At 40.0% G+C, this 12,003-nt stretch overlaps 1 long non-coding RNA gene across 2 annotated transcripts; it reads left to right on the forward strand.

Annotated features, from left to right (window-relative positions):
* Positions 1-1,680: 1,680 nt before the first annotated feature.
* On the forward strand, positions 1,681-11,619 carry LOC119253116 (uncharacterized). 2 transcript variants are annotated; one of them, XR_008551963.1, is made up of 5 exons: positions 1,681-1,887; positions 2,415-2,501; positions 3,270-3,382; positions 11,223-11,379; positions 11,486-11,619. It is a non-coding gene; the product is annotated as an uncharacterized LOC119253116 (long non-coding RNA). The 2 variants fall into 2 exon arrangements; XR_005126991.2 differs by lacking the exon at positions 3,270-3,382.
* The last annotated feature ends 384 nt before the right edge of the window (positions 11,620-12,003 follow it).

The following is a 12,003-nucleotide window of genomic DNA, read 5'->3' on the forward strand; positions in this document are numbered from 1 at the left end:
ATTCTTGGTGATGAGATTACGGGATGGTTTTATTTTCTCTATTGAATTTTTTATTTTCTAAATTTCTTTTTAAAATTTTATTGAGGTAACATTGGCGTACACTGTGTAAGTTTCAGGTGTACAGCTTTACACCTTGACAACTGTATGTACCACACCATGCCCACTACCATCCATTGACCCCCTTTCTCTGTTTACCTGTCCCACTTACTTCCCACCCTCTTCCCAGAGAGACGGTCTTTCTATATTTTGGCTATGGCTAATAATGCTGCCATAAACATGGCATGCATATATCTTTTTGAATTTTAAACGTATGCTTTAATTTAACTATAATTCAATTTTATTTCCCTATTGTATCCCATGATAAAACATATAACCCATTTATTTTTTCTTTTCTATTATTGAAGTATATTTGGGTTGTTGTTAGTTTTGGAGAATTACCAAATAACGCTTCTCTGAACATTCTTTTGTATGGTGAAAAAATGTTAGTAATTTTTATTGGTATTTACCTCAGAGTGAAATTTTTGGGTCCTAGAGCATGTGAAAATGTATCTTTAAGAGAAACTACCAAAGCCTTTTTGAAAGTACTTGTAGCAGTTTATACCCACAGACAGTAAAGGAAGTCTAGTTTCTCTCCATCCTCATCAATCATTGGTATTATTGGTAGCTATTTTATTCATTCTATAGAGGTGTCACATTTTCTTGATGAATAATGATATTGTGCAACTTTTCAAATACTTGTTGGCCATATGGTTAACTTCATATGAAATGCTTAGTCAAGTCTTTTGCCCACTTTTTCCTGGTAGATTATCTATCTTTTTTCTTATTAACTATGGGCAGCATAGTTACAGAAGCATACATACAGAAGCAAACTGCATAGTTGAGGACCACAGAAGAACAGTAGAGAAGAGCAGTTACAGCTGGTGATCCAAGCCCTTTGGAAAGCTGTGTCTCTGGAGGACCCTCAAATTCTAAAAATAGAGCTACCATATGACCCAGAAATTCACTCCTAGGTATCTACCCAAAGGTATCTACTAAAACATTAATTTAAAAGGAAACCTGCCCTCCTATGTTCATTGCAGCACTATTGACAATAGCTAAGACATGGAACAACTTAAATGTCCAAAAACAAGACTGGATCAAGACAATGTGGTATATAGACACAATGGATCACTACTCAGCAATCAAAAGACAAACTTAGGCCATTTGCAGCAATGAAATAAGTCAGAAGGAAGAAGAAAAATATCAGATGATTACGGGATAAATATATGGAAACTGAACAAAAGGTCAGAAAATAGACAAAACTTGCAGGCAAACTATAAATCTGAGGCATATGGGGGGGGGAGAGGGAAAGGGATCAAAACAGGGGAGAGTAGAACATAAGGGACTATCTTGACAGTACACAGGGGATGTGGTGATGGGAGATTTATGGGGACTACCCATGAGGCAAGATATCAAATGTGGCACAAAAAAAGAACAATGATATAAGAAAATTTAACAGTTTAAAAATTTTTTTAAAAGAGCAGTGACAACAAAAAGAGGAGGAAAAGGTTCGAGCACCTCTGCCATGAAGGACAGACACTCATTCTCTTGGCAATATATTCAGGGTTCCACAGCATGACCTCACAGTGCACCCTGGGAATGGGTCATCTCCATTGTGGTTTCCAGGGCACAGGGCTTGGGTTCCTGCATTCTCGCGTTCTCAGCTCCTGGAACTGAGCTAAACAAATACCTCCAACACCCTCCCACCCTCTCCCGATACACACACACACACACACACACACAGAGCACAGTATAGACAGGAATTACAGGAAAGAAGTTCTCGGTTCCCTTCTCTACATACTGGAGTACTCGCAGTGGCTGACCCCAAGGTTTCTGCATGTTTGAAAGGTGTGTCATCCTTATTTCTCCACCAATGAACCACTGTGCTCTGAGGGCACAGGTGAATGCTTTCTACTCTGTGGCAAGCCTTCAAAGCAAAGCAGAGATTGAAGCTCAGGAAAGAGGACTTGGGGTAGGATAGAAGGAGGCAAAGCTCAGGGGTCCAGGAAAAAGAGCTGTCTTGGTTGAATTCTCAGGGTTCTCATTTGTAACTAGGGTCAAATCATTGACCAGGCTGGGGTGAGGATGCCTTTTAAGTGAACAACACGTCCTGAAATAAAGAGCAGCAAAGGCAGGGAGCAAGAGTGGTTTCCAATGACCCTTTCACAGTCCTGGAAGCCTGAGGTTCTGCTCTTTTACTATTGGGACACTGCCTTTAAGACATGCAGTTTCTAGCCTTGGGGTACAGTGCTAGTTATGGCCACCAGGGGGCAGGCAGCTTCCAGCTTCTCTGTAGCAGGAAGAAGGAGGGTTAGGGAGTCACTGGGTAGGAAAGTCTGTTAGTCCTCACTGAGGTAACACAATTCCCGAGCCAGAATGACAAGAGGATGGCAGCCCTGCACAAGTTTTGAAGCAGTGTATCAGGAAGAAGGCATCACTGGTGCAGAGACTCACAGGCAGAGGTGAGTTGGCCAGAGAAGGTTAGAAAGGTGGCTACTGTGGCTGGTGGGCACCTGAGAGGAGGAACAGGAAATGGGGGTGACTGGTAAGTCAGACCTGAGGCCTGGCAGACGCTGTAAAGTACCTGCTCCTCTCTGATAATATTACTCCAAAACTTAACACTTCTACGCATGAATATTTAGTAGCTCACAATTTCTGTGGGCCAGGATCTGGGCATGGCCTAGCTGGCTGCTTCTACCACAAGATCTCTATGGATCGGAGCTTGTGCCTCAACTAAGGCTCTACTGTGGGAAGATTTGCACCCAGGCTCACCAATGGGATAATTGTTGGGATTCAGTTTGTACTGAGAGTTTCTTCTTTGTGTTGGTGTGGGAGCGCCCTCTGCGCTCTGCTTTGTGGGCCTCTACATAGCACAGCTCTTAACATCAGTGCTTTCTTCCCAGTTCCAGGTATATGGGGGGCAGGGAGAGGGAGGGAAGTAGGGAGGGAGGAAGAATGAGAGGGAGAAAGGAGTGGGGAGACACACGAGAGTAGCTGGGAAACTCAGATGTGATGTCCCATCCCCTTGCATTCTGTTGGTGAGACACCATTTAGTGGTTACGTAGGGATGTGGACACCAGGGGTGGGGTCACTGGGAGCTACTGTGGAGTCAACATGGTGATATATTCACTGCAATTTACCAGACCAAGAAGAGGAAGAAAGAGCAGCCTTAGTTGCGTCCTCAGAATTAATGTGTATTACTGGCATTTCATATTAGAATGTGCTTGCAGGGTCTCATCAGGTTGAAAATAAATCTACCCTTAAAGATTAATAAAATCCAAGGGCAACAATAAAGTATGGTAACATGGAAGGAACAAGACCTGCCTCAGTGTTTAAGGAAAAGGTAACTTTCCATGACATTTTTTTTGTTTTTTAATTTTTTAAACATACATAGATCCAGTTTATTAACACAGACTTTGCATAACTTCATAGCAGGAAGATTTATTATAAAGGTGATTCTAAAATCTAAAAATCTAATTATTCCATTTCCAAGGTTTTTTAAAATTTATTTACATATATTTTACATCATTGTTCATTTTTGTACAATGTTTGCTTTCTCCTCTCAGGTGTAGTCCCCAAAAAATTCCCACCACCAAGTCACCCATGAGCCATCAACATAGTCCCTTGTGCTCTTCCCTCCCCTGTTTTGATCCCTTCACCTCCCCCTCCCCTGCAGAATATCTCTAAGTCAGAAGGAAAAAGAAAAATATCGATGGTTTCACTTATAGGAGGAATATAAGGTTTCACTTATAGGAGGAATCAGGAAAAAAATAATAAATTAATAAAAAAATTAACAGGCAACTATAAATCCATGTCATTTGTATGTGTTGGAGAATTTCACTCAAATATTTCATATTGGGTCTGTCGCCTTCTGGTTTTTAATTAAAAAATTTTGGATCTCTTATTTCATGATAAAAGAAATATTTGGTCATGTATAAGAACTTCTGGAAAAGTCATCTATATCTCCATTTTAAGAAAACTGAGGCTCAAGGTGGGTTCCACTTGAACAATGACACAAACAAGGTTGTCTGACACCTGCTTATCTAAGGGCATGAAGAACTTTCCTCCCTCCAAAGTCAGTGGACTTTTGGACCAGGAAAAAACCTAATTCTAATAAAGTAAAAATCAAAATCAACAAGCAACTATAAACCAGACACACTACAGGTCTGGAGGGGATGTGGAGGGGAAGGGAGGAGGATCAAAACAAGGGTGGTAGGAATTGTATGGGGACATAACCAAGATGAAAATGCATGCATTGTGCAAAAATGAAAAATGATGTAAAAAATGTAAAAAATAAAATTTAAAAAATAGTTTTAAAAAGTCAATGGGTGTATCCTTTGAATGACTGGCAGACATTTGGTCCTGTCCCAAACATCCATTGAAAGACATTAAATCCATAGTAAAAGGTCCTTGAAATTTGGTCATTTCCCAACATATCCATTAGAACATTTGGCTTATGCCAAAAAGTCCTTGAACTTTGGTTCTGTCAAAAATATCCATGCTTAGAAAACACTCCTGGGTTCAAATGGCCCATAATGGATTTAGGTAGATGGACGGGGTTAGAATCTTGCAAGAAGTGGAATTTATATTAACTACATATGCTAAGAAAAGTCCTGCAGTTAGAGAACGGCACAGAGAGCAAGAAGTCAAAGATAGGATTGTGCATTAATATGTCACCGGGCATTTGGTTGGATGTAAGTAGGTTATTCAATAGGATAGAGTTTAAAAGGAGGAGCTTGGTGAAGCTGCTATGCAAAGCGACAAACATTGACATAAACACTTTATACTCACTTGTTGGGGACTGAGAATGTGTGTGTCTCTCCTGCCATGAAGGGACTTGTGTAACAGCCACCATTAGGGAGATAACAGACATATAATTAAGCCCCCAGGGTTAATGGGCTATGTTTGTCTTGAATCAGTTCCTTAAAGTGATATAATCTTGGTAGACCACAAGAATTTCTGCCACTAAAACCTCTGCCACTGGAGAGGTTTTAGTGGCTATGCCTCCCATGCTTACCTACCAGCGGACCTGGACTACTACATCCTCAGCTGGTGCCTACCGACATGCTGAGGCTGCCCAGCCGAACCGGGTGCCAGAAACATAAGACATTAATAAGATTTTCCTACCAGTAAACCAGCGACCACTGGTCAAATGGCCACGAAAGAAAAAGTAAATAACCCTTTTTTCTTTTGCCTAGCATTAGGACATATTTATTTGAAAATTTTCAGCAGAATATGGCAGAAATTGTATACTCATAATAAGAAAAGTCAGTGCTACAGTAATATGGTTTTGGTTAATATTTACATTTCTTTAGCCAAGATAGGAGTAATAGATACTGGTGCCCTAAAGAGAGGAGAACCTGCCATGTACAACCCATGTACAGCTAATCAGGATTTGGATGACATTACAATCATTCAAGACAGGTCAGGAAAATAACAGCACAAAAGAGGAAAAGGAAAAACTTGATTAGGTTAAAATGACACATAGAAGAACCAAATGCTACACTATCACAGGTACTTTGTAGAAATAATAGTCATAGTAAAGAGGTCCTGTTAATGTGCCAGAAAGAAACTCATTAAAGAGAGAGGTGGTAATTAGAGTTCAAAACATATATCAATCTTCAAGCCCACCTTCACTGCATGGAATTGAAATTCGAGAGAAACAGAAAATAACCAGACACAGAGAACCATTTCTCATATGCGATGCGAGTGTGCCAGATGACAAAATAATTCTTATTTACACAACTATGACATTATTTGACATTTAAGTGCCAGTTACCACAATATTCAGTGATGGTACTTTCAAGACCACATCAACACAGTTATTTGCTACACAAGATATAGTATTGGATTATACTATGTCATTGATTTATGCACTAACAATAAAAAAGTGAAAACACACACACAGGTGTTTAATGTATACACAGATAGAAAGTGCTTGCATTTATTTGCACAGGAAAAAAAATCTCAATACTACCCCTTCGTTGTGCATGATAGCTTTTGAGATTGCAAATATAAATGTGATTTGACTGCTCCTTCCAAATGCACAAGTAAAAGGATGCTTATTTCACTTTTCACAATCATTGTGGCAAAAAAAAAAAAATCTTCTTTGGGCCTAACATTTGAGTATATGACAATGAAAAGTAACATCTGTAAGTTCAGGTCGTTAGAATTACTATTTGTGCCTTTGAAGAAGTAAATGAGACTTTTGAATTCTTTGTGGAGAACACAGAAGAAAATTTAGATGGCCTGATGGATTATGTTGAAAGTGTTTATCTGTGGAAGGCATGACAGAAGCAGAAGACCAGAAGCTCCAGAATTTCCACAGAAATCTGGAATGTTTACTCATCAGTACAGAACAGCAATTACAGGATGAACAATGCAGTGGAAGGCTGACATAGCAAATTTTAAAAGATAATGAAAGTGTATCATCCTTCAATTTGGAGATTTATCAAGTGTTAAACAATAAACAGCAAAGCAATGAACCAGTTATCATCCATGTTTTTGGTGGTTACATTCAAATTTAGCCACCAACTTCATGATCATACCAACAAAGCCAATATTGTATAAATAAAATTGTTAGTGGGTATACTTAATATAAAGCAAATAATTAAGGTGCTATATACTTAAGAGTAACTGCTCAATCAGAGATTACTATGAATATTTATATGCAAACAAGTTCAACAATCTAGAAGAGGTGGACAAATTCCTAGAACTGTACAATTATCCACAGCTAGATAAAGAAGAAACACAGCACCTAAACAGGCCAATTACAAACACTGAAATTGAAACAGTAATCAAAACCCTCCCCCAAAACAAAAGTCCAGGACCAGACAGTTTCACAAATGAGTTCTATCAAATGTTCAAAGATGAATTAGTGCCTATCCTACAAAAACTCTTTCAAAAAATAGAGAAAGAAGAAATACTACCAAATACATTTTATGAAGCCAACATCACACTACTACCAAAACCAAAGACAGCACAAAAAAGAAAACTACAGGCCAATCTCCCTAATGAACACTGACGAAAAAATCCTCAGTAAAATCCTAGCAAACAGAATCCAACAATGCATCAAAAGGATAATACACCATGACCAAGTGGGTTTTATTCCAGGGGCACAAGGATGGTTCAACTTCTGAAAATCAATTAGTGTAATTCAACACATCAACAAAAAGAAAAATAAAAACCATATGATCATATCAATCGATGCTGAGAAAGCATTTGACAAAGTTCAACATCCGTTTATGATAAAGGCCCTCAAAATTCTTGGAATAGAAGGCACATACCTTAACATAATAAAAGCCATATACGCCAAACCCACAGCCAATATCATTCTCAATGGTGAAAAGCTGAAAGCCTTCCCATTAAGATCTGGAACAAGATAAGGATATCTGCTCTCAGCACTGTCTGTTTTTTTTTTTTAAAGATGTATTTTATTTATTTATGCATACAAAAGCTGGGGTGTAGGCTAGAGGTGCAGGGGGGTGAGAGGATTTAGCAGAGACAGAGTGGGGAACAGAACAGGCAGAGTGACTGAAATACACAGCTGAGGGGAGCAGCGGATGAGACAGGAGAGGTCTGCTGTGCCATGTGCTTAGCTCCCTGGCCAGGGATCAAACTCATGCTGCAGTGGCTGCCCATAGCTTCATAATGCTGAGACTGAACCCCCTGCACCACCAGGGAGGCCCACTCACCACTGCTTTTCAATACAATACTAGAAGTCCTAGCCAAAGCAAAAGAAAGACACACAAGGAATCCAAATAGGAAAAAAGAAGCAAAACTATCATTATTTGCAGATGATGTAATATATAGAGAGAACCCAAAAAACAGTATGGTACTGGAACAAAAACAGATACACAGACCAATGGAATTGAATTGAAAGCCCAGAAATTAAGCTACACATATATGGACAACTAATCTTTGACAAAGGAGCAATGAATATTTACTGGAACAAGGATACTCTGCTCAATAAATGGTGCTGGGAAAACTGGACCACCACATGCAAAAGAATGAAACTAGAACACTATCTCACACCATACACAAAAACTAACTCAAAATGGATTGAAGAACTGAATGTAATATCTGAAACCATAAAATATGTAGAAGAAAATATAGGCAAAACACTACATAACATACGTCTCAGAAACATCTTTAAAGACTCATCCCCAAAGCAAAGAAAGTGAAGGAAAAGATAAACAGCTGGGATTACATCAAGCTTCTGCACAGCAAAAGAGACAATAACCAAAACAAAGAGATACCCTACTGATTGGGAGAAAATATTTGCACACAATAAAACTGACAAGGGACTGGTCACAAAGATCTACAAAGAGCTCACATGACTCAACAAAAACAAACAATCCAGTAAAAAAAATTGGCAGTAGAGCTAAAGACACTTCTCAAAGAGGAAATGCAAATGGCCAACGGGTACATGAAAAAATGTTCAACATCACTTATAAATAGAGAAATGCAATCAAAATCACAATGAGATACCAACATTAAAAAAAAAAAAAAAAACAGGCAACAACAAATATTGGCAAGGATGCACAGAAAAAGGAACTCTCCTACACTGCTGGTGGGAGTGCAAACTGGTCCAACCACTACAGAAAGCTGTGTGGAGGTTCCTTAAACTACTGAAAATGGAGCTACCATATGACCCAGCAATTTCACTCCTAGGGATCTACCCAAAGGACACAAAAACATTAATTCAGTTATGTTTATTGGATAAAGAAGATGTGGTATACATACACAATGGAATCAAAAAAGATAAACTCATGGCCATTTGCAGCAACATGGATGGAGCTGGAAGGGATTATGCCCAGTGAAATAAATTAGAAGGAAAAAAAATATATCAGATCGTTTCACTTATAGGAGGAATATAGGGGAGCCAAATAAGGTATCAGGCAAAAAAAAAAAAAAGACAAAACTAGCAGGCAACTATAAATGGGAAACATTCAGCAGGGGAGGGGGAGGGAGAGGGAGTAAAATATTAAAATAAGGGCAGGAAGAGCACAAGAGACTACAGGTGAGTTGGTGGTGGGAGTTTTATGGGGACAGCACTTGAGAAATCCAACATTGTACAAAAATGAACAATGATGGGGGGGGGGGAGAACTTGCTGCCCCAGCCAGATAAGACACTGGCAAGCAGCTAAGAAAAAGGGCCTCACACCTTGGGGCAGAAGCTCAAAGAGCCTCACACCACGCAGCTGAAGAAAAAGGGCCTCACACTGTGGGGCCGAAGACTTTTAAAGAGCCTCACACCCTGTGGCTGAAGATTCCTTGTGCCTCACACCGTGGGGCTGAAGATTTAACATCCCTTTGTTTTTTGTTCTTGGTCATAAAAAGAGAAAAATTTCTCAGAAAGTACATTAGGCAATAAATTATATGTAACAGCATACTGTAAGTAAATGGCATGGAAAATTATCTATTTAAAAATTAGTTATCAAACAATTTGGCCCACTTGACAATGGGAGACAATTTATTGCACATGCCTGACAAGCACTCCAGGACAACGGTTATAGTAAGTCCTTCTTTTGTTTTTTTTTAGAAGTTTCTTAAGAAAGTTTTCAAATGAAGTTAATTGTGTTAAGGAGTTTCTAGGTAGGAAAGGTCTGATAGCTGAGAAGCAGCTGGTCTCCAGCTGAAGACCATCTGAATAGAAGAGTCTTTTGATGCTTAGGCTTTAGCTGATAGGGGTGTACTGGCGGCTATCCATTGTCTTAGGTAATTGTCTAACTGAAATAATGAGTTTTAGTGTAAGGCTTAGTTTTTTATCCATTTACCTTGAAGGTTGCTTTCTTGCGGAAGGCACATAACAACAAAAAGTCTGAGGGATGCACTGATTGTGCTTTGTTTCTATGCACATGATAATGTAATCTCACTGCTTGCTAAAAATGTATAAATAAATGTATCTTCGGCTGAGCCCCTCAGTAAAAGATACTTGCACCTCATCGAGTGTCAGTGTCTCCTCACTACCTCATCCCCTTCCCTTCAGCCCTTAAGGTTTCACCTAGGCCGTCTCATCCTTTCAGGGACTCCTGACACAACATTTTGCTGAGGCTGGTCTTTGGCAAATGATGTAAAATATAAATTTTTTTTTTTTTAAAAAAAGAGTAAATGCTCGTCGTCTTAAAGGTAACTCTGCAGACTTGATAGCAAGGAAGAACAAGAATAAAGGTGATGATTTGGAAATAATTGGCTAGTATTCATTTAATTCTATTTTTGTGTATCTAATGACTAAACAATTCAACTCATTTAATGCATTACAAACACACTCAGTTTTTACTGCAATATTCTTTTGTTATAGAATTCAGAAATAGCAAAAATGTCACTGGGAGAATTAATGAATAAATTGCATCATTATTAACTGATTTAATGTTAAAACAGTTGAAATTATGAAATGTACTTTTAATGCAGCTAGGCTTCAAAGTCAAAGTAGGTTTTAGAATCCTAAAACCATGTTCTACCATGTTCCTACCCTAAGTAATGGCTGACTGGAAAAGAAGGTGAGTGGTAGGGAGCAAGCTCCTCTACCACTTTATTTCCTCTCCGGCTGGAGGTCTTTGCAGATGCCCCTCTGTACCTGATCTGGGGAGTAGGATTTGTTGGGGGTTCCCCGCTGTGTGGTGCTCAGGCAAGTCCCTGATACCTCCTGTCTGGCTACCAGGCTCTGTCTTTGCAGAGCTGCACCTGGTGGATGGTTCCACTTACCCCGAGAATGGGGATAAGTGGACTTGTCTGAGGTGAGAGCAGGCAAAGAGGGGTCTCCATACCCAGGGCCCCAAGAAGACTGAGATGGGCCCAGAATCAGACTCAAAACTAAGGACTCCGGAGAGTCCTCCCAGCACTTTCCCACTAGGGTGTCTCACGGCCCCACTCCCAAAGGAATCTGAATTCCCGTCATCCCTCACCAGCTATGTGCGAGGGTAGAAAGACTCAGACATTTATAAGAAAATTAGAGAAAAAAATGTATTGTTTTCACCTTATGCTATGTTATGAGTATCCTTGCATTTTGCTGCCTTTTGAATTCCATGCCCAGGTGCCTGTGTGGCAGTCAGCTCCTGGCCTTCCAACTTTCTCCACGCCTAACATATCATGGAAGTTAGCAGAATGGTTTATACAGACGAGTCGGGGGAGGGGGCTGGGATTAAGCTGTTCTGAATGTTTTTCTATCATTTATCTTCCAGACCATATCACCAGAACCCACTGGTTCCTTGCTGTGATTCAACTCAGTAGCCATGTCAGCAGCGAGCTGCCATGCACAGGGCCACAGATTGGGTGGCATAAACAACACCTTCCTTACCACTCTGGAGGTCAGAAGTTTGAGTTGAAGGTGTCAGCCAGGTTGGTTTGTCCTGAGGGTGCTCTGTTAGCTCGTTGATGGTCCTCTTCTATCTGTGTGTTCACCCAACTTCCTTCTCAGGCTCTGTGTCCTCACCTTGTCTTCTAGGGTGCCAGTCATATTGGATCGGGACACACTCCAGTGAACCTACTAAATCATAATTACTTCAAGACCGTAACTCCATAGTCACTTTTTAAAGTTCTAATTGGTTACAATGTCAACATTTGAATTGGGGGGACACATTTTAGGCCATAATCCCCCAATGGGGGCTGCTGGTGGAAGGAGCTGCATACAGAAAATTCTACTGTCTACAGCCAGATTCCAAACCAGAAAGGCCGTGGCACTGACATTGCCAACAGTGGCTTCTGATGGGGGCTGCTTCCTGCCACCAGCTGAGCCTCAGGAATTATCATTCTTTTACATTTTCGTAAATCTGGTGTCAGGTGATAATAGTAGAGACGATGCATCACAGTGTTCCTTGATTTCTGATCGTCTATTAGTCACCTGATAGCTTTCTCCAGTCACATGAATTTTTCTCCTTCCTGAGTCATCTGCTCAGATGCTTACCTGGTGATCTGTGTTCTCCTTCCCTGGAATCTCCAGACATTTGTCCCTTTGCTGATTCT

This window comes from Talpa occidentalis, unplaced genomic scaffold, assembly GCF_014898055.3.
Source record: "Talpa occidentalis isolate TD23 unplaced genomic scaffold, MPIMG_talOcc4v2.1 talOcc4.10, whole genome shotgun sequence".
In the NCBI taxonomy this organism is placed as follows: Eukaryota; Metazoa; Chordata; class Mammalia; order Eulipotyphla; family Talpidae; genus Talpa; species Talpa occidentalis.